We start from the raw sequence: 23,148 nt of genomic DNA, 5'->3' as shown, positions 1-23,148 counted from the left end.
AATTAGAGATATCTGCAAATATAATTGCACTAGTAAGAAATCGGATTTGAGATATCTGTAAACATATTTTGACTAGTCAAAACTCAATTTAAGATATCTGTAATGATGTTATAGATATCTTTAAAAGACGCGTCATATATCCGCAAATGTAATTAGAGATATCTCTAATTCCGTTTCGACTAGTTGCAATTATATTTGAAGATATTTCGTCGGGTCCTGATCACACTGACGGGGCTTATTTCGCGATAACTACCGGCTGCCTGTACATTATCCCTTACTTGACATTGCAATTTATGAATTAAATCAACATTACGACAAAATGAAAAACATAAACGTAAATTATTAGGGGGCTAAATATAATATAAATTCCGGCGCTATCTCTGACAACTATATAGTAATAATATATATTACCTTACAAGCTGTTCATTTACAACGCAATGAACGCATTGTTGTAAATGATTTGCAAATAATGCAGTTACAATTACAGTGTTAACCTACAGGAATTATTTAATTACCTGAAAACCAGGTCAGGCCGTTCTGAGATTTTGGCGCGCTCGTCGAAGACCATGGTTAAGGCGGGGCTTAGCAAAGGGGTGGTTTGTGTACACAATTAAGATATCTATTAAATAATTATGACTAGTCAGAATGTTAATTCTAGATATCTACATTCAGATTCTTCCTAGTCACAAAGCTGAATGTGGATATCTCCAAAGAAAGATCCTCCTAGTCGAAAATCTGATTGAGATATCCATAATTAAATTGCAGATATCTTTAAATAAGTTTTGACTAGGAAGAATTCCAATTCAAGATATCTCTAATCAAGTTTTGCCTAGTCAAAAATCCAATTCAAGATATCTACAACTGTAATTCGACTAGTAGTAAATTAGTTACAGATATCTACAAATGTATTTGTGGATATCTTTAAAAATGACGAATGAAAGATATCTCCAATTGGATTATGACTAGTAAAAACCCAGTTAGAGATATCTTGAATTATAATTTGCACTAGTGGCAACTCAGTTAGAGATATCTCTAATTTAATTGTCACTAGTAAAATTGTAATTAGAGATATCTCTAATTACAATTCTGCCTAGTGAAAATTCATTTATAGATATCTTTAATTACAATTTCTACTAGTCAAAACTCATTTGTAGATATCTGAAAATATTTTCCAATAGAAGTTAATGGAAGAATATGACTAGTCATAAAAGCAATATAGATATCTCTAATGTATATTACGACTAGTCAAATTAACATTGTAGATATCTTCAATGCATATTATGACTAGTCACAATCACATTGTAGATATCTTGATTGCAATTACGACGAGTCAAAATTGCAGAATAGATATCTGGAATTGGAATTATGACTAATCAAAACTGAATTATGACTAGTATGGCAAAGAGTATTTAATGCTAAAACGGCTTGCCATAGGCCGTGCCGTTCTAAGGCTCAGCAGGAGAAGGAGAAGGAGCAGTCTACCCTTCCGTCGCCGTCAGACCGTGTCAAATTTTGAATGGGATTGATAGGGAGGGCAGACGATAGTCCCGCGGCGACGTCACGGCGACGTCACTGTAGAACCAATCTTAGGCGGCGACGTGACGGCGGCGTATGTGAGAAATTTACATAAAAAATGACGTGTGATTGGTACGTCTGAACTATGTACGTCGCATTCCATGACGCTTGATACATACGTCGTCTCTATGTACGTCGCATTCCATGACGCCTGATACATACAGATTTTACAGTAATTAGTTAACTAACAAGTGGCAATAATCCATAAGAATTCTACATTTATTTCATGTATTATGTATGTGTGTGTGTGTGTATTGGCTGTTATGTTAGTGTTGAAGTGAATAAATTAAACATGTTTTGAACATTAAAGGCATTATTTTAAGTTGGATGCTATGGCCCTAAGAGCCTATGCTCAATTTTTCTTTCTTTTTTGTTCCTTCGAGATCTTGCCTGAATTTTCTTTAAGTCTTTTAACATTATCTTCAACATTAAATGTAGTGCAGAACAAGTTATTCTGGGAAAACATTCTTGCTTTCATGTATATAGCTTATCTATTTTGGAAAATAAGAGTTTACAAAAAGTGAAACAGTAAAAAGTTGATGGTAGAAAGGATTTTTATGATTATTATTATTATTATTAAATTTGTTACAACAAATGAATACTAACATGGTAACTTCTGACCAAAAAGAGGAGCAGTTATAATAGATGTATGAATTTCTGATGCTCAGGAGGAGAAGAGCAAATTCTGAACCAGGGGTTGTCAGCTATGGTCTTCAAGGTCCACTTTCCTGCAGAGTTTAGCTCCAACCCTAATCAGTTGAGAACTCCTGGTTTAGAATTTACTGTTCTCCTCCTGAACTATTATAATTGTATTTTTGGCATTATAACCACTGCTCTAAATCAGTGGTTTTCAATCCTGGTCCTGGGGACCCATCGCTCTGCACATTTTGCAAGTCTCCCTTATTTCCAGGATTAAAAGCCACTGCTCTAAATCATCAGCAATTTCAACAGCAACCTGAAGGCTTGGATATTAACCTTGTCCACTAGATGGAGCTATAATATAAGGAATCGTTTTAGTCTAATATTATTAATTTGTATTAACTTTGAATGGAAATAAATGCATTGATTTATGTAACTTGTGTATTGACAGTGTAGTTTTATATAGTCCATTTACATGTAAGTTTGTGAAATGTGAATCACTAATATTTGATGGTGGAAAAATAGAGAGTGCTGAAAGGTGTATGTCAGATAAGGGAGAGATACAAAATGTGCAGACTCCAAAACATGAAATGGAACCCCTCCTGCACTACAACAGTGGGTGAAAGAAATAACCAAAAAGATCATAATTTGTATAGACAAGGGGTCTCCGGCCCTGCTCCTGGAGAGCTACTACAGACTTCAGCTCCAACACTGCTCCAACACACCTGTCTGTAATTATCATGCAACCCTGAACACCTTGATAACTGCCTCAACACCTAATGCAAGTATTAATAGTTCATTATCTATTTCATGTTCTGTTTGGCTCAGAATTGTCTAGAAATTGTATTAATGACTGTTTTATTAAAAGCAAATCGTTTTGTTTTACTGTAATGCAATCTCTTGAGTTAGTAAGGATATATTCATTGGCAGGTAAATGTGAAAAGGTAGCCAAAGGAAAGTTTTATATATATAGGCATGAAAGTAAATTGGTAAGACTGAGATTAAGTTAATAAAACAATGTGAAAAGTAGATGGCAGAAAGAAAAAATGGTTTTATAACATCCAAAGAAATGCTGGTAAATAGAGTAACAAGCAGAAATAGAAAGGAACATTCAATTATTTACTTAGATTTGATTATACATTTAGTACCTTTGGAAAAATGAGAAAACATGAGACAGGAAAATGGGTACACTGTGTTCAAGAAAAAACTGCAGGTTATGATGAAACTTCCATAGGCTAATAGCCTACATTGAATATCAATATCAATATCAAAAGGAGAATATCAATTTACAATTTAAAAAAAAAACATTGGAAAAACACAAGAAACCATAAATATGTACAGCTGAGCTGTACAGTAAATATTAATGGTTTCAAGAGTTTTCACAATTTCTCTGCAATGAACCATTGTTTATTTTAAGAAATCTCAATAATCATATTTTTGAGGGACATGGAAAAGTCTTCCATAAGTCTCCTTTTAATTTTTATTTTCCAAAGAAGCAAGAAAAATAAATACTTGTTTGGGACAATATTAACAATCCTATCCCTTTAACCCTCTGGTACTGTTCTGTTCAACAGAGTTGAGTTTGAGGCAAAACCATTTACGGTCCTTGTATTATTTTATTCTATGCTTGGTACTTTTTTTCTACAATAACTTGCTTTTGGGAATGCGGACAAAACTTGTGCTGTTGAAATTATTTGTAGCAACTTAAAAACATAGCCAGCAACACATGAGAATGCATCAATATATTTATAAATAAATGGTTAAGGTTTCAAAATAAAACTTTAAACTGTTGGCTGTAGTATTTCTATCATAAATATGTGGCCAAACATTACAGAGTAAATGCAATTAATCATTAGATAAACAATGGTTTGCTCGTGATGTAAAGTTTAACAACAATCGTCAGGCCGTCTGCTGGCATTTCTTATCATACATAAAATACGTAAGTTTATTGTTTATACATTTTGATACTTTATTTCAACCAATTATTATTGCCACTTTATTACATATATTTAATTGGTACTAAAAGATATTGTTCACTTATCTTAATTACCAAAAATATATAAATAAAATCTTCAGCAGATGATTAACAAAATAACCATTACTGAAAAAAACTATTGAAAATGAATCTGCATTGTTTTGAAATTTGTGATTAGAATAGTATTTTTGTCATATATTTTGCCATTGTTGATTTCTTGAAAATAATAGGCTATTAAAATGACTTAATCTCCTGAAAAGAATATTGCATATAGTCGTGAGCTAATGTAGGCTATTCACACATTGTATAGTCAGTTGTGTTAATTAAAATTCTTACCACCATCAAAAGTAAAAACTCAGAATGACATATCCCAGAATATTTTGTGTATAGATTATAATTATTAATTGTGTTTATATTTGAAGCTGTTGTAAATAGCTGTGAACATAACATAAAATTGCGACTTTGATGGTGTATAATTTGTCATTAATCTCCAAGAGAATGCAAATGAAGTCTTTTTTTAATTATTATGTTTGTAAAAAGTACAGAGATGACATCAATGACATACAAGTTTGTATGCAATACACAATTAGTATCAAGGATATAGTCAATGTCATCAGAACACAGGAAAGTAAAATAAAAAAGTTAATGATTGATAAAGAAAGTAAGAAAACTTGGGGGAAAAAACACATGAGGGTAAGTTACTAATTTATTGTGGTGGCAAAGTACTCCTTCTCCGGCGTTGGTGTCACGCGTCTGTGTTGCGACGTACTCCTTCTCCGGCGTTGGTGTCACGCGTCTGTGTTGCGACGCACTCCTTCTCCGGCGTTGGTGTCACGCGTCTGTGTTGCGACGTACTCCTTCTCCGGCGTTGGTGTCACGCGTCTGTGTTGCGACGTACTCCTTCTCACACGTAAAAACTACACGACTGCCGACTTTGGTTGGTAATCCATGGCACGGAACGCCCCTCATAGCACCCCCCATATTCGACTAGGTCGTATACACCCTGTATAGACGCACCACCAATTCAATGCTGTCCCTATGAGTTTATCACAGTATTATGATATAGTTCACCACGTCTTCTAGGACTTGGTCACCATCATACCGGTACGGCTGTGCATTATAACATGATTTCATTGAAATTAAACAATTTCAACTAATCTATTTGTGAAAGCGCCGAAGCCGCCGCCATTTCACATTCTTTGTTTCACCGGAGTTAACTCCGCCCCTGATGTGACGCGGCATCGTCTAGCTGCCGCGCCCCTAACTTTACATGGTTTCGACTAGGTCCTGTAGACCTGAGCTGTGTTTACTAAGAGCGCCAATATCATTGCCGTTCTCATTACGGCTCCAAATGTGAAACTTGACATACTTAGTCGAGCTTGGCTCCATCGCTGTGACACGGCGGGATTTTATACGTTCCCAAAGCAATGTTGAGTGACCGAATTGAAGGGGAACGCTCTCGGTTACTCACGTAACCTCGGTTCCCCGAAATGAGGGAACGAGACATTGCTCTTATTGCCGTGTCACCGAGCTCAGGATCTTACAATGCCTAGTTGCTTCAGTCAAAGATTCTGAATGGATGACGTACAAGCGCTGCTTTATATAGTGACGAGCCCCCTCATATTTCGCGCGCTTGAACGCCATTGGCCAGTTTCACTGGCGTGATTCAATAAGGCTTCAGTAATATTCGAGGAAAATGTATTTCCCAAAGCAATGTCTCGTTCCCTCATTTCGGAGAACCGAGGTTACGTGAGTAACCGAGAGCGTTTTGTTGTCTTTTGTTTATATAGTATTACAGAGTTTGTAAGGTAATTTTTATAAATGCTTAGAGTATGCATTCTTTTGGTAAATACTTTATTTTATTGTTTTAAAATACAATGATCAAAAAAAAAGTAAATTGTGTTTTATTGACCATTTATAATTTCTGTAGTATTACAGAATCTGTATGAATTTTATAAATTTATAGCGTAAGAATTATTTTGATAAACTGAACTTTTTGAGTGAAATACTTGTCTGTCCATCATATAATATGAGAATATTCTGTTATGCAGGTAATGCAGATTGTGTGAGGTTAGTGATTGCTAAAGGAGCCAGTCTGGAAGCCTATGACCTGTACTACGGTACTCCTCTACATGTGGCATGTGCCAACCGACACCTGGAGTGTGTTAAAGTGCTACTGAATGCAGGTAAAACCCGATTCCATGAGCCATGAGATTGTAAAGTGCAAACCATGCAAAAGTGTAGCCATGCAAACGCTAAAGAATGTGCCTCTAAAGAAGGTAGTTTAGATCTGAAATCACCAAAGTAAAGCTTTAATCATGAATCATTGTGTGCGAGTAAATGCCACTAGGCTACATGAGACACCCTTACATCATGCTGCCAAGTCCAACAATGTGGATATGATTGAGCTGCTGGTGGAGTTCGGGGCCAACATTTACGCCCGAGACAAATATGACAGGAAGCCAGTCAACTACACAAGGCCAGATACGCCCTCAGCGCACTGTCTTCAGCTTTATGAGAGTGAGTTCAAAACAAAACAGCCTTATAAGGAAATTAAATTATACTACTTAATTTGTACTTTGAAATGGTTTACATTCGTTATATTTTATATTGTTTACATTCATTACTTTATAGGATAGACTGACTGAATGTACAGGATTCAAAATTTAAAAATGTAATTTAAATCTGAAAAAGTTTTACAATTTAAAAAATATCAGTTTTATTGTAGAAATCTGCACTGTTTTGGTCTTTTGTCAAATAAACAAATAATAAAAAAATAAAGTGAATATAATTTTTAATTAAAAAAAATATCATTATTAGAGTCAGTCATTAAAGTTTTAAAATTGTGAAAAATAAATGTTTAATATTCTGCATTATTTTGAAAACTGATAAAAACATTTAAATTTAAAGACAGAACATTGTTTTTATTTAAAAAAAAAAATAGTAATAGTAAGCATCAAAAAAAAAAAAACTAATCACGAAAAGTTAATGTAAGTTGCTTCTGCTAAATGAAATGCAAATGGAATGGAATTTTTTTATGTAATAAAAAAAGAAAACAATATAGAAAGTGTCCAGCAGATGGTGCTCATGGCTTAATGTAAAAGCTGTTGTGGCAAGCCTACCTTTTGTTTATATGGTATATTGTTTTGAATGAGGAAGCATCAGTTCAAAGTTCACAAGTTTAGTATTAGTATTCCATGCTCTCTCTGAGATTTAAATGTCCTGAAAGAAAGACAGATCATGTTAATGTTAAGTGTTCTGGTTGTAGTGATATGCTGCCGCTGTGGTTGTATTTTACAATGGCTGCAGGAGTGATTCACAGCCAGGTCTGCTGCCTAGGTGCTGCTCAGGATGTGATGTTCTAAACAATTACATGAAGTTTATGATGATGAGATTAAAAGTTAGATTCTGGTGTAGGTCTGGATTCCATCATTAGTCTCATTCCAAAGGTACATTCGCGACCCAGTCGAGTCCAAACACAACACAGCAGTGCCCCTCTTCAGAATGTAAACCAGATTCATGCGAATCCGTGGCCTAGGAGCATATAAATGTTTTCCTGATAATAACATTTAGAGGCTAAAAATAATAATACAAGAATGCAAACATTTTGATTTTGTGTATTGAATGATATGACAAGAGGTCGTGATCTTGAGCGCTCATATTTTACATTTTATCAAGCGAGAAGGTATTATCTCCTGGAATGTTCACTTGTATTTGTTTTTATTTGGTTTCTATGGAAGGCAAAGTCAAAATGTATCAATGTTGGGTGGCCATGTTCTTTCTTCTTCTGTAGCTAAATGCAATCTAAATGAATAGTGTTGCATTGAAATGTTATTGAAGTGTTTAATGCTGCATTATATTGTGTGTTTTTGCAGGTAACCCTCTTTCTCTGCAGCAGCTGAGCCGTATCGCCCTGAGGACGCTGTTGGGCACCCGAGCTGTGGATGTGGTGGCCAAATTAGATATTCCCAACCATATTATCAGTTAATGAACTCTTTCTTTAGAAGTCCACAGAGACTTTTTTACCTCAGATGCACAAACACTTGAAGCACTGAAATCTCTCCAAAAATAAATCTTAGTTATATTGGCACTTTAGAGCATTAAAGGTGAACTATGTAATTTTTTTAATGTTAAAAATGTATCCAAATTATTATTCTTGCAATTTAGTATGGTGCTGTGATTGGCATAAAAGTTACGCACTTCACCTTTAAAAGAAGTTTGCTTGTAAATGAAAATTCTGTCATTATTCATTGAGTTTCATGACTTTATGATGGGGTCCAAATTAACCTTCAATCCCCACTGTATGGACAAAAAGCGCTGAGATATTTTTCAAAATACCTTCATAGGGAGTAAATGACAGAATTTTCAGTTTTGGGCAGACTGTTCTTTTAAGTAACAGAAGCACAATGGATTACATAAATAGGAAGCACTTCTTAATAGCACTTCTCAGCAGAACAGTCTGGCTTTTGCTGTAAAATATGTTGTCTTAATGTGTCTGAGGTGAATTTAGGACTGTTGGAAACCATTATATTTACACTAAATATTGCCGCAAAGAAAGAGCAGGAGATAGGGACACAAAAAAAGAGGAAACACTTAATCTGGGAGCTGTCTACATTCAGGAAATCCTCTGACCGCTAAATGATTCCAGGGAAACTTCAGCACATTAGTCGCTCAGACGACAGACACTATGCACAACACACAGCATTGCTGGAAATGAGCATGTTAACATCCTGATGCTCTCATTAGAGATTCATTATAGGAGATCACAAAGTGTTATTGCACAGGCCAGAGGGAAACACTGGCATTCGTATTATGACATCAAGCACTTCGAGTTATACCAGCGTTTTGCCACATTCATTGTCCGTGTTCCGCTATAGTGGCGCCACAGTGACACTGACAGAAACCAGTTTACAGCAGTGTTTTATTGTAGGACTGTTGTATTAGTACACCGGTTGTAATATTTTACCATTCAGGTGAAGGATTTAATATAGTCTCTGTTTGTTTCCTCATCATTTTTTCTGAATTGAGGAAAAGATATTAAGACTACATGAATTTAACTGCTGTAATGTAACTTATTTGAGTTCATCAGAATATTCTGCAGGAAAATACATCAGGCTGGAATTGATTTGATGCATTAGGATTTGATTGGATCATGAAATGTTGGGCTTTAATTTTTTGTGTTTTATTAATATCATTTATCCTCTATTTGGACGCCTCGCCAACAATAAAAGTATTTTCAGATGTAAACAAAGTAATATTTTCATGAAAGATAATGATAGCAATCGTAAATGTACATCGCATGCACTTACAAATTGGAAATGTAGATAAATTACAGCATGCACACTACTGTTTGGGGTCAGTAATGTGTTGTTCTTGAAATAAATTATTACTTTTATTTAGCAAGAATGCATTAATTGATAACAATTGACAGTAAAGGCAATTATAATATTTCAAATGACTTCTATTTCAAATAAATGCAGTTCTTTTGAAATTATCCATCAAACGACACTTAAAGAAATGTCACGTTTTCCACAAAAAAATTATATGTATATGTGTGTATATATATGTATATGCGTGCATACGTGTGTGTATTTATGTGTATACAGTGCCTATAGAAAGTCTTCATAGCCCTTCATTTATTTCACATTTTGTTATGTGTTATGCTAAACTGCTTTAAATTACTTTTTTCCCCCACATGAATCTACACCCCACATAATGACAAAGCAAAAAACAGATTTATTACAACTTTGCAAATTTATTAAAAAGGAAACTGAAAATGTTTTACCTTTAACTCAAAACTTAGTTAAACCACTTTGGGAACAATTACAGCCTCAGGTCTTTTTGGGTATGATGCAACATCTGCATTTGTTTGTTTTTTTTGCCTTTCTTCTCTTTAGATTATCTCAAGCTCTGTCAGGTTGGCTAGGGACCATCGGTGGACAGCCATTTATAGGTTTCTCCAAAGATGTCTGATTGGTTCCAAGTCCCAGCTCTGGCTGGGTCACTCGAGGACGTTCATAGAGTCGTCCCTAAGCCACTCCTGCATTGTCTTGGCTGTGTGCGTAGGGTGATTGTCATGTTGGAAGGTGAACTTTCAGCCCAGTCTGAGGTTCTGAGTGCTCTGAACCAGGTTTTCATTAAGGATATCTCTGTATTTAGCTGCATTCAGCTTTCTGTCTTCTCTAACGGAACTTCCCCAGTCCCTGCTGCTGAAAAAAATTTTTTTTTAATTTATAGCAGTTAAACAACACAACATAACAAAATGTGAAAAAAATGAAGGGCTAAGACTTTCTATAGGCACTGTATATGTGTATGTGTATATAATGTTACCGACCCCAAACATTTGAACAGTATAGTGAATGTATGTAAAGAAAAAGGCAAGGGTTTAACCCTATACAGCTTCAATTTGCCATTAGAAAACGGTTTTATTTTAAGCCAGAGTTTAAGCGATTTGTGCCAGTGATTTGTTTCATTCATTTCTGTTCAACTGTTCCTTCCCTTAATTAATTGAAAGGGTGTCAGGATTAGTTTTGTGAGTTTGACCCGCAGTTCTCCAAGTTCTCTTTATCCATCTGATCCCTCCACATCCCGTGTTCCTCCTCCGGCCTCCTCTTATAAAGTACTGAATGTTCTATAAATAGCAGGCAGACCAGAAATAGAAAGTCCAAGTGCTTGTGTTTTCACTGAGCTGGAGAAATGAGTTCCTCTTCCTGTGCACGTATCCTGAGCCCATGAGCGCTGGATCTGACCTGAAGCTGAGCAGCAGGGAGGGCAGGAATGTTGTTATTAGCGCGCTAACCCTCTTCTGATATCAAGCTTACAGAGACACGACAGCTGCTATTGAAAGAATGCTTCTCTTTTTCTTCTTATCCGACTCTCATCTTAAAACAGCCATTAAAGGATTGTTGTTTTATCTTCACCAGTCTTAAATGTTTAAAGCAGATTGTGGAATTCATGGATATTCTGTACTAGATAACCTAAAAGGTTTGGACATGCCAGTGTCGGCTGGATTTTTGGTTGGTTATTCCAAGGCATAAATACTTTTCACATAGGCTTAAAGTATTGTGTGCCATAAGGTTTACTGTTAAACTGTTCAGAAATATCTTGCTTGATTCTCATTATGTTTATTTAAGGTAATTAAGTTATTGTGAAGTAAATTTTTACAGAAGGTTCTGACTGTTTTATTTGTCTTTTGTCCTCCATCAGGATATTACATGGTAAGCCATAAAACAATTAGCATTCTTCCTCAAAGAGAAAACAATTGAATTGTTTGAATCCCATTTTAATATGATTCTCACTGTGATTTTGGCCATTTACGGTGTATACCAGTGATTCGCATATCCAGTGAACTATATATTGATTTTCCTATTTTATTTTATTTTATTGTTTATTCTTCATAAGCATTCCCACTCATTTCAATGACAGTTGTGTAGCTGGTTTTATAAATTGTATACCAGTGATTCACAATTTAAAATTACCAATATGTTAACTTCTAAAGGCACTATTTTATTTTATTTTACTTACATGCTTCCCCCCCCCCCCCCCCCCCCCCCCCCCAGGCCTATTCCTCAGTGCAATTTCTCTTCGTTGCCACAAGGGGGCTCTGCAGATTTTGTGTTTGAGTCATTAGTCTTTTCTTTGTTTGTAGACATTCTTGCTTTTTTGTGACCCGAAGAAGGCCTCTTTGCGATTAAAGTCACCTGATCACCTTCAGGTGATTGTCCCACTGACCTATGATTGAGCATCACATAGTAGAAATTAAGGAGACTTAAAATTTACAGAACCTTGTGTTTCAAAACAGTAGATTTTCACCCTACTGTGTTTACCTCTCCATCCGCTCCTCATAATCATTTCTTCTGTTTGTTGCTGTTGTGCTACTGCATGTTGACACTCAACCTTGTCATGCAAGAAAAATAGCACACCTGATTACACAACCGAACGGCTTTTGTGCTGAAACAAAGGTCTGCCTTCAGAGAACGGCTTTAGAAGACTATAAAAGACGTGCTTGCAGAAAAAGATTGTGACCCAAAGTAGGAGGAAAAGCAGAGGAAACAGATTCTGGTTTTGAGATGGTCCGCTTCTTGTCTTTAGAGACTCCCAGGCACAAATCACCTCAGATCCACTCAGGAATTCCGACTCAATGAGAAACAGATGTGTGTGTATGAAGCGCAGCCATGAAAGCCAAGCTCAGCTCAAAAACTGCACGCTCCACACACACACACACACACACTAAAGACTCGGTTAAGACCAAGTTCTAGTTGTGATAAACCATATTGTACCCAAGAAATGTTTACATGACCTAGTTTTGTTACTTATTATTCTATCATTGTATTTTATTATGAGGAACCTTTCATAAAACTAGGTTTTTGTTTTGGAGGTTACTGCATCTTTTGTGCCACAAATGGGAGTAAATTGCATGGTAGGCTAATTTGTAGAATGACAAAAGGCTGCAGGACAGAAAAGCTTGCCTTAAATCTTTTCATCTTGGTTGCTTGTCATGAATGTACTTTTCAGCAAAAAGTGACTTAAAAGTCGGTAATTGCAGACACAACCCCCCTGGAGCAATGCTGGGTAAAGTGCTTCACCCTGGAGTTTGTCTTGGTCCTATCTAAAATCAAACTTTAACCACTAGGCTATTCATCTGTTTTTATGTGCTGTCTGTGGAACAGTCTAGAGCTGAGACAACAGACAAGACTCAATCAAAAAGTTTTTGTAGCTGTCTAGTCAGAAAAATGTGTTTCTGTCCAGCTGAGAGCAGAAGCAGTGTAGGATCGACTACACACACATACACGTCATCTGTCTTTGTTTCCCCTTCTCTCCTAAATGATCATACCATCTGTGTGTGTGATTTATTTTTTTTTTTTCTAAAGGGACTCCCTCTATTGGATATTCAAGCAACACACCACATACTGACCTCAGCAACTTTCCATTTTAGCTCCTCTCCGTCAATACATGATTTTGATTATCTAAATACACTACAGTACAGTTTTACCAAACAAAATTTCTATTCTCTAAAAAACAATAAAATAAAATAGATTTGTAAGTATATATATATATATATATATTAATGGCAATTGCGTGGCGGATTTTATGGATTATGGATTGTCAGTGATTGACAAATAAAGAATATAATGACTTTTATTTCATTTATTTTATTCTATTATTTTTATTTTTTTTATTCCCATTAATTTCATTAGCAGTTGTGTGGCTGGTTTTATAAATTTTATATCAGTGATTCACAATTTTAAATGAACAATATATTGTCACCTAAAGCCATTAATTATTTTTATTTTATTTTAATTAGTTTTATTTATTATTTATAAGCATTCCCCTTTTAATGGCAGCTGTGTTGCTGTTTTTTTTTATTTCATTTTATATTTATTTTTAATTTAATTGTATTTTATTATTTTACATTTATTATTCATAAGCATTCCCTTTTTTAATGGCAGTTGGTTGGTTTTCAGTGATTCACATTTTTAAAAGAACCGTATATTGACTTCTACATCAACTTACTCATTTTTATTTTATTTCATTTCATTTCAGTGGTGATTGCGTGGCTGGTTTTATGAATTCCCAGTGATTCACATCCTAAAAAGAACAATATATTCCCTTCTACAACCAAAAATTAATCTCGGTATCATTGCTTTAAATAAATTTTACTGATTAACAACCCTATAAAATATATATAATCTTTTTTTTTTCTGTTTTGACATCACATATATTGTTGGTTATGATGTGGTTATGATGTCTTTTGAAGAAAAACCCTGTGGCTCCAAAACGTAAATCTGATTTAGCTCTTCCTCATGTCTTCACGGGTCACAACGCATCACACTGAGAACAAAGGCTTCCCATAGACACATGCACATGATTTCTCTTTTGATCTTTTCCTGAAAATGAATTAAACTGGTTAAAATAATTTGAGGGCACCACTCACCTGATTGCACATTCTTATTTGACCTAAATTAAATTTATTTATTATTTACCGTAGTTGCACCCCACTTGTTTATGTCTTGATGGCTTCTGTCTATGCTCTTGTTTACTCTGTGGCCCAAATCTCAGTCTATCATTTTTGGATCAACCCTCAATTACAAGCTTGCTTTGTAGTCAGCATATTTTGGGGGATTTCTTTTCTTGAGGCATGAAAAGGCAACACTAGTCCCATCTACAAAGACATGCCTCACCACTTACATGTTTTACATTTTGTTCTCCATGCACACAAGCACACATTAAAGTGAATTAGCACACATTAAAATGTAAACAAGGATTCAGGTTTTCCAACCATACGCAGTCATTTGAACTGCTTGAGTTTGGGTGCTTGGAGGCAATTTTTTGCGTGATGGCTGAGGAATGATTGCGGACTATATTAGCGCTCTGGTGTCACTGTGGAGCAAAACTATTTGATTGGATAATCAGTTTCGAGGTCATATTCGCCACAGGCTCAGCTACTGTGAACATCTTATTGTGAATCACATGCTGAAAAACAAAACAAGAACAGTATGTGCTCCAGGTAGCTTCTTCTCACTCATTCAAACTGACAATTAGCTGTTTGGCCTTGTCGGTAATGACAAGGTGTGTCAGCAGGTTGAGTAGTTTTGAGGTTTGAGATTGCATTCTACCGCTCTCGCCCCGAGCCATCTGTCCTCCAAATCTGGCTTTTCAAGTTCACCCCTGTCTCTTTTTGTCAATAAGATGAAGCGGAACTGTTTGGGAGGTCTGGAGACTTATAATGAGCCAAAGAGTTATACAACACTTTGTTATCTTTTACCAAATAGATGACACAAATACTTTTATTGGTTTGTTTAACTTGTAGATGTTCCAGATCGTGTGTTCAGAATGTGATGTGTTGTAAATCTGCTTCTAATTGAAAGGTGACTCTAGGCAGTCATGTTAGAGGATCATAATAACATACTGCAGTACTGTTTGTGCAGTAGTGTACTGTGAACAGTATAAATTAAATACACTTACATTAATTACATTAATAGTTTTTTTTAAAGAAATTCTTATTTTTTCTTTAGCAAGGATGCATTCAATCATTTAATAAAAAAACGACAGTGAAGACTTTTACATCAATACAAAAAAAATTAATTAAATGCTGTTATTTTGACGTTTCTGAACATCAAAAACCCTGAAATTAGGATTCCACACACACACACAACTGTCTATTTACCACTATATCAGCATATTAGAATAATTTCTAAAGGATTATGTGCACTGAAGACTGCAGTAGCCTAATGATGCTGAAAATTCAGCTTTGCCATTACTAAAATAAATTATAGTATAAAATATATTTTAAAAGATTTAAAAAGTTATTTTAAATTGTAATAATATTTCACAATATTATTGTTTTTACTGTATTTTTGACAGTAAATGCAGCATTTGGTAAGCATAAGAGAAAAACTTTATCAAGCAGGAATCACGTACACACTTTTTACACATTTGCATATGAAAAAAAAATTCTCATTGCATTTTTGCAGTGTGCGGATAATTTTGGCTTCCTGGTTGACTTTTAAAAAACTTTAGAAAAAATTACTGACTCAAAACTTTTAAATGGTGCAAAATAATGAAGTAACATGATAAGGTCATGTGATAAATAATGAAGCATGTTGCTGTTTGAAATTTTGCATAATGTTTCTGCGATATGAGCTGTCACCTATGCTAGTATTCAGTTTTACATGGCCTGCGTCCCAATGTGCATACTATCCATCCTAAATTCTGTGATATTAGTCATTTTCAATACTATTTAGGGCAGATAGGGTGGATAGTATGCACATTGGGACATAGTATCCACATATGTAGGCCTACTGATTAGCAGGGTCATGCTAATTTGAATCAGGTGTTGTGTTGTCTAATGGGAAATGTCACTTGCTGCTTCATCAGCATTCTCCGTCTGATGAAGTTTAGCATAAAAACGCTACCACTTCAGCTCAAGGTAATCATTACCAGACTCTCAGACACCAACCTATAAAGTTTTATGTTGTTATAGTTATATTTTATTCTTAAACAAATAACGTGAAAATAAATGGACCCTTTGGCATTCTCACAGACAGAAAGAATTAGAGAAAGCTATCTCACAATATTTGTGTTATTTTTGAACTGTATGCATGCCCACCTTAAACATGCACACCAACAAGTTGATTTAAGATAAACCAAATTGGCATAAATCAAAGTTGTGCCTTGTGCGTGGTACAGGGTTGTTTAAAAGTTGGATTAACACAGAGATAAGAGACCTCTATAAAATGCTGCTTGATGCCAAGCTGGCAAGAAATAAGTCCACCTGAGAAAGGCCATGTCACTCAGTCTGGACCTCAGCAAGCTTTTTATATGAGCTAATAGGCCTTCATTATAGTGTAGCAGAGTTTATGCATGTATTTTAGTGTTTTGTGCACAAGCCACTTGATATATTCAGAGATGGTATTTCCAGATTTCATTTCATGCGTTCTTCTCCTTACAGCTCACCACCTTTCTGTAGCTCAGGTCAGCTAAATCAAATCATTAACTAGTAGGGTGAATCACTGTGGGCAGGCAAATAAAGCATTTCTGTCCTTTGGCTGCTTCATGAGAGCGTGTCGGTGCTGTCCAGGTTTGTTAGAGTCAGGAGGCACGTGTTTGCTCCGTGTGCTTTTATATTATGTGCTGCATGTGCATTAATGGAATCATTTGTCTCTACTTTTGTTTGCATTGTTAGTTTTGACATGGCTTTTACCGCAATATTCAGTGTTACTTTAAGGCTCTGTGTATCTGTTCTGTCTCAAAACTGACCCAGAACAGACCCTACACCTCATGCTTCCTCCATCCTTGCCAATTTCACAAATCCCATATCGGTTTGACTGAAATCCTGGCCTCCTGTCTGCGCTTTTGCACCACTGAAAAATTAGTGGGACTGTTGGGGACTGTTGCTTGACACAGCTGCTGGGTCCATCACTAGCCATCCCGTCACGCCATAGGACACCACCCCACATTCTTTTAATTTCTGAAGTCACACAATGCCCCAGAGGTCACCCAGAACATACCGTGGGGACATGACCCTTGTAAGCCTGCTTTCCCCATGTGTTAGCGCTTTAGCATTAGCATTCATGCACCCTGAGATCAATTCAAAACCTTCTCGTAAAGGTGAACATATGGTACGATCAAACCGTGGCTTTTCTTCTCGCTTTGAACATATATTCCCCTCTGGAATAAATCTTCAGAGTTCACATTAAACAGTCTCTCAGGATTCTCATAAAAACTAAGCCGTTTATGATGGAGATTGTAAATTGAAGGATTAAGCGCACAATTTTTTTTATTATTGTTCAAGATTAAAAGCACAAAAATGTAGGCAAGACTTTACTTAAAATGCATTGACTCATTAACTGTAAATACAGTACTGCAGCAATACTGGTCATTAGCATTTAGCATGAGATGCTAATGTGCTTGTTTTCTCTTCTGGTGGATTAACTGTCATTAAACTGTGAGATAAACCAACCATTATCACCAGAAAGACCATGCTGGTCGAGCTCAACTAACTCTTTTGGTGTTGAATTGCATACCCTTAAGAAAATTAACCATGGTTTTACTCTAGTAAAAGTGTAGTAAACATGTTTTTTGGCATATTGATTACCACAACAATAGTTCTACTACAAATTCCATAAACTATGGTTAGTGTAGCAAACCATGGTTAATTTGTGGTTACCAAAGCTTAACTATAGTAACCATGGTTCTTTTGGTTTTATTTATGGTAAAACCATAGTTAATTTTCGTAAGGGTGCTGGTTAGCCAATAAGCTAGAGCTGTACTTATGTCAATAATAGTTGGTTTTTAACAAATGTAAGCACACAGTAGAAAGAAATCGGAAAGTTTCTTCACACTTAATAAACTTTTCCAAATTAATAAGCTAAAAAGACGTCACAGTGTGGCTCGCTATCTCGCTGAATATGTTTCAACTAGCAGCCTGACTGACATGTTGGCTGTTTTACAACATGGCTCCTTTTGGTTTCAAGGCCCATACTTGCGTAATGTCTGGGCTCTTGCGATGTGGTTGGGAATAAAATGTACATATGCTGCCTCTGTGAAAATAAATGTCATTAGTGAGAGGAATCATATTCTCGGGATCCAAAGTGTGAAATTATAAAAGAGGATTCTCCTTTTTCCGTAGCAGGCACTTTGTCTGCGTCAATTGAGCATGTCAGCAAACCAGACAACTGTAAGATATCCTGTTAAATTAGTGTGTTTGTGTGGACTTAAATACAGTTTTAAGACCAGCCTGCTATCTTAAATGTTAGCCTGAGTTGTTCCCGGCTAAATCTCAGTTTTACTCAGGTGAGTATTTTACAGAGCCTGTTAAAGTATTCCTGACATATTGCTATTTAAAGTATGTGTCCATCTGAGCAGTCAGAGAGTCTTTTTCTAGTTTCACCTTAATTCTTTACACACACAGTCACACAATGATACTGATGACAAAGATAGTTTGTGTGTGTGTGAGCTCATGCTGGTGGGCGAATGGCCTTGAAATGTGACTCTTTATGCTTTCAGAAACGGTAAGCAGAGGTCAGAGGATGAGCTGTGAATGAAGCGGTCAGGTGTGCAGCCATTTCAGCAGCAGGTTTTAAGGTGAAAGCATGGCACTTTCTGCATTGATCTCTAAGCATTATGTTTTGATAACTTAACTTGAAGGCCCAAGATCTTTCCTCTTAACTAGTTCATATTTGATCAGATCAAAAAAGTTTGAAAAAGTTACAAAATGTAGCTAAGTGTATTAAAGCTACACTACTGTTCAGATGTTTGTGGTTGGTAAGATTTTGTACAAATATAAAAAAAACAAAATGCTCATTACTCCAGTCTTTAGTGTCACTTTAGTGTCTGATCTTTCAGAAATCATTCTAATGTGCTGATTTTGTTCTCATAAGAAACATTTCTTATTATTAGCAATATTGAAAACAGTTGTGCTGCTTAATATTTTTTGTGGAAACCGTGATGCTTTTTTTTCTTCCAAAGAACAGCATTTATTAAATCATACTGACCCCAAACTTTTGGACATGAGTGTATATAACTCTCTGATGATACAATGTATAGTTTAATACATTATCTAACATAAAAACACATGATTTTGAGTGAACGTTAATTGGGGGTGACAGCTAAAAGTCTAGAATATGTCCTAATTTGCAATGTAGTAACCATAAGAAGGATTTAAATAAATATTTTGCATTTAAAAAGAAACAAAATGGGACTCATTGCTCTCATCATATTCATTCATCACTCATTCTTATTTTTAATGAGTTCATTTAGATTGTGAACTGATTCTCTAGAATTAACTGTTTTCCATCAAAATGTTTTAGGGGCAGAACACAGGAGTCTCAGTGTGCTTTTGACAATTAAACTTATCTTGACGTGGGGTCTTAAAAACACATAGCTCGTGCCGGGACACTCAAAAAAACAGCGGCAGTCTAGACTAGGTCTAATCTCCAGGAAACAATCTTTTACCATGGCTCCTAATGCCTTTACAGTCTCTTAGCATCAGTGAAGTACTGCGTTATGTATGTAAGGCTGTATAAGCGAAGACAATGAATCTTACTTCCCATACATCGTTGTTCTCTCTGTTCTTTATGATAGTGATTGTTTTTGATGCTCTGATCTCAGATTTCACCACTGATGAGACTGCCATGTTGTTTTCCCATTGACTTCATCTCTTCTGGTTGTCTTATTATGTAAACCCCCTGATTCCTCTTCTTTAAATCGCCTAAATTTCAGGTCCGACTTGGATAATAGGCCCTTAACCAAACATGTGCTGGCTCTTTGTGTGATTTAACATACTTGGTGTCAGTCAGTTGCACATTTAGTATAGTCTACTGTTGGAGTGATGTTTCACCTGATACTCTACATGAGCTGAGCAGATGTTGTTTTGGTTGAAATAATTCAATTCATAGCGAGTAATTAGATTGGTACAAGTCATGCAGGCAGTAGATCTCATTGTTGACTCTGTAAACATAGAATTACGTTTTATCTAACATAAGATCAACAAAAGGGCTTTTTTTGAGTCATGTGCTGTTAAAACAAGTATAGTACAGTATGCCCTACATTTTTGTCCTAACAGAGTCTGAACAAACAATTTCACTTTGGAGGAGATGGCTGATTTGTTGAGGGCTAACAGCAATGCATTTGAAAATAATAAGAAATTTTGCATTTATAGAGAATCTATTTATTTATTTACTTTTGTACACTTATAATTTATCTGTTGAGAGAGCATAGATCACCTCAACACTGATTATTCTTCACAGGGGTTTGTGCTTTTTTTCATTGTCTTGAAATATCTGCAAGACATCTTTTCAAGTACATGTGCTCCAATGTAGGCCTATTTTGGTTTTCTTATGATTTATTCCAACTGTCACCACTTTCTGTTGTCTCTCTGGAACAAACAGGAAATGGGGAAAATATGCAAAGTTCCATCAAATTTCATCATTATGCTTTAAGCATTTCTTATTTTTTATTTTTTTTCAACAGTCAATTATTTTTCATTATTTTTGTTGGATGAACACGTTGTCAATAATAGGAGCCGTCTGGCAGGTTAACTGCTGTCGTTTAGTAGTTTGTAATTGGAAAGTTGGTAAAGTTAATTTCAGTGAGCCACTGTGTTCCTCGCCTCATTTTCTTCTCATGCAAGCTGAAAATATAAATACTTTTGAGGGTAATCCAAGATCCCTTGAGTGAATTTTCATTCTTTTATCTTTTCTCCCATCAGTGTCTTTTGATTCTGTTGCGGATGGATGTCTGTTACCATGCATTGGCCTGCATTTATTGATGCTAGTTTTTCTGCAATACCAGAAGATCTGGATTTGGTCTTTAAAGTCACTTGAGGAGGGAGTGACCTAATCACATGATTGACTGTTGAACTGTTGATACACATTCAGTATAAGATCGTACTCTTGAATTGTAGCCTGTTGCTCCAACCAAACCTAGACGCGATCATACTGTTCGTGATTAATTAACCTGTAGAGTGTGATAGTTCATTTTTCATTGGCTGTTTATATTTAATTGTGTTACGTACTACTGGCAAAGAAACAATACTTATGTGTTCATAAGCTAGTTGGCAGTTGTAACCTTGTAGTGGTAGATTTTCTCCTTTCATTAAAGGCTAAATGGGTAATGAGACCAATTAACAATCACAAAAACATCTGCATTGCTTCTGGCATGGTGAGGAGGCAGAGGCCGGACCGCTGACTTGATGTAGCGTACAAGTAGACTCTAATTTGTTTGATTTATAGCCGGCCTGCCTTTGCTTTACTCCTGACATCTGCTGTGGCTAGACATTCAATTTCAGCTGTTGCGTCACACACACATGCTCTCAGTCTAAACTCCATGTCCGGGATCCTACGTCGGCAACTTTCAGACAAAGAAGCCTTTCACTGTGACATCAGTTTTCAATTCTGACTGCCAGACGGTCTTTGGTCCTATAAACAAAAATCAGCACAGACTACAGGCCTGCTGTAAAGTTTTCTCAGGGTTAGTTTGACTTTGTTCCTCGGCTCTACTGTGTATGTGGCACAAATTTTGCAAGTGAGAATGACTTTAGGAAGGAAAAGCGGTAAATGTTAATAAGTCTAGGTTAAACACTAATACAGGGTGTACTGTATGATTTAGGAGGAGGTCATTGTTCTTTCATTAGACTGTCTCTGACTAGACTCTCCTACAATCCATTTTACAAACAAATGTATTGCTGTAGAGGTGTTTTTGTCTCTCATCTGTATGAAACAACCTTGATTGTGACACAAAACAGATGCTGCTTTATGACATGAGCATTTGCATGGAGGTTTTAGAAATGTTAAAGCAATAAAGCACATTTGCTAACTAGCCGAGCACAGAAAAGTGCACGTGAGGCCTCGAGGGTTTACATCCAAGCTGCTCAAAGAAAGAGAGATTTCAGGGCCAAGTGACTGGGGTTAACCGCTTCTCGGAAAAAAGTGAGCGTGAGGGCTGCTGTTAGGAGCGAGCCGGTCAGCATGCTTGATGTGCCAGCGCACGGAGCCCCATTACACGTCTATGCTTGTACCAAGCAGCGAGCCAACAGACAGAAAACCGAGCATTCCCTAAGAAAAAAAATTGCTCTTTAATGTCTGCCCGTAAGCCCAAACCATCTGCGGCCGGCCTCGCTGACAATTTAAAAACGTCTGTTAGAAGCATTAGAGACGTCAGCCAGATTCACCCAGTGCTGCCACTATATCATTCAATGTTGGCTAATGCGCTCAGTGTGCAGATATACACTTCATTCATTTAGTCAGAATCAGAATTTAATTCTAATTTAATATGAAAAATTAAGTGTTAATTTAATGATGAATGTTATTTTAATAATGAATGTTGTTTTAACTCATTTTCTATTTAACATTAGGTTTATTAATAGTAACAATGTTTATTATTATTACTATTATCATCATTTTTATGTAATATTTGGTCTAAATTTTTGGTCTAAATTATTATTATTATCATGTTGGATCTTAATTTAATGAATAATAATAATTATTATTATTATTAACAATAATAAACATTGTGGTTATTGTAGTAGTAATAATAATAATAATAATAATAATAATAATAATAATAATAATTCAATTAACTTTTAAATTGACCAAATATTATTTTTAATAATAATAATAATAATCTAAAAAATAATGTTAATTGATGTATAGATATAAAATGAAAAATGATGTTATTCATGCTGAATGCTTTTGCTGTCTTCTTGCTGCATAAACAATTGTAAATGCCTCTTTCTATATCACTAGAGATTATAAAGAGCTTTTGGGACTTGGCAGTGCCAAAACAGCCTACCGTCTGTGTGGCCAAAAATGCTGTATGTATAATTACATTAATTTATGAGTGAAACCAATCTTGGGTCTAGATCTAGACCTCGGTTTGCTAATTGGTGACCTCTGGTTTATGGTTTGGGATTTGTTGTTATAACTTGTTTAATTTAAGACGAAACCAAGCCCACGGGA

At 35.7% G+C, this 23,148-nt stretch overlaps 1 pseudogene across 1 annotated transcript in view; it reads left to right on the top strand.

Moving 5' to 3' along the window:
• Positions 1 to 8,177, top strand: part of LOC306858379 (ankyrin repeat and SOCS box protein 13-like) — a 47,353-nt pseudogene extending 39,176 nt beyond the window's left edge. Inside the window, exons 4-6 of the transcript in view lie at positions 6,241 to 6,375; positions 6,500 to 6,709; positions 8,065 to 8,177. The product of the transcript in view is annotated as an ankyrin repeat and SOCS box protein 13-like (transcript). The remainder of the gene's footprint in view (positions 1 to 6,240; positions 6,376 to 6,499; positions 6,710 to 8,064) is intronic.
• Positions 8,178 to 23,148: the final 14,971 nt, after the last annotated feature.

This window comes from Barbus barbus, assembly GCF_936440315.1.
Source record: "Barbus barbus genome assembly, chromosome: 39".
In the NCBI taxonomy this organism is placed as follows: Eukaryota; Metazoa; Chordata; class Actinopteri; order Cypriniformes; family Cyprinidae; genus Barbus; species Barbus barbus.
The sequence above is the reverse complement of the archived record's forward strand: the minus strand, read 5'-3'. Positions and strand labels throughout refer to the sequence as shown.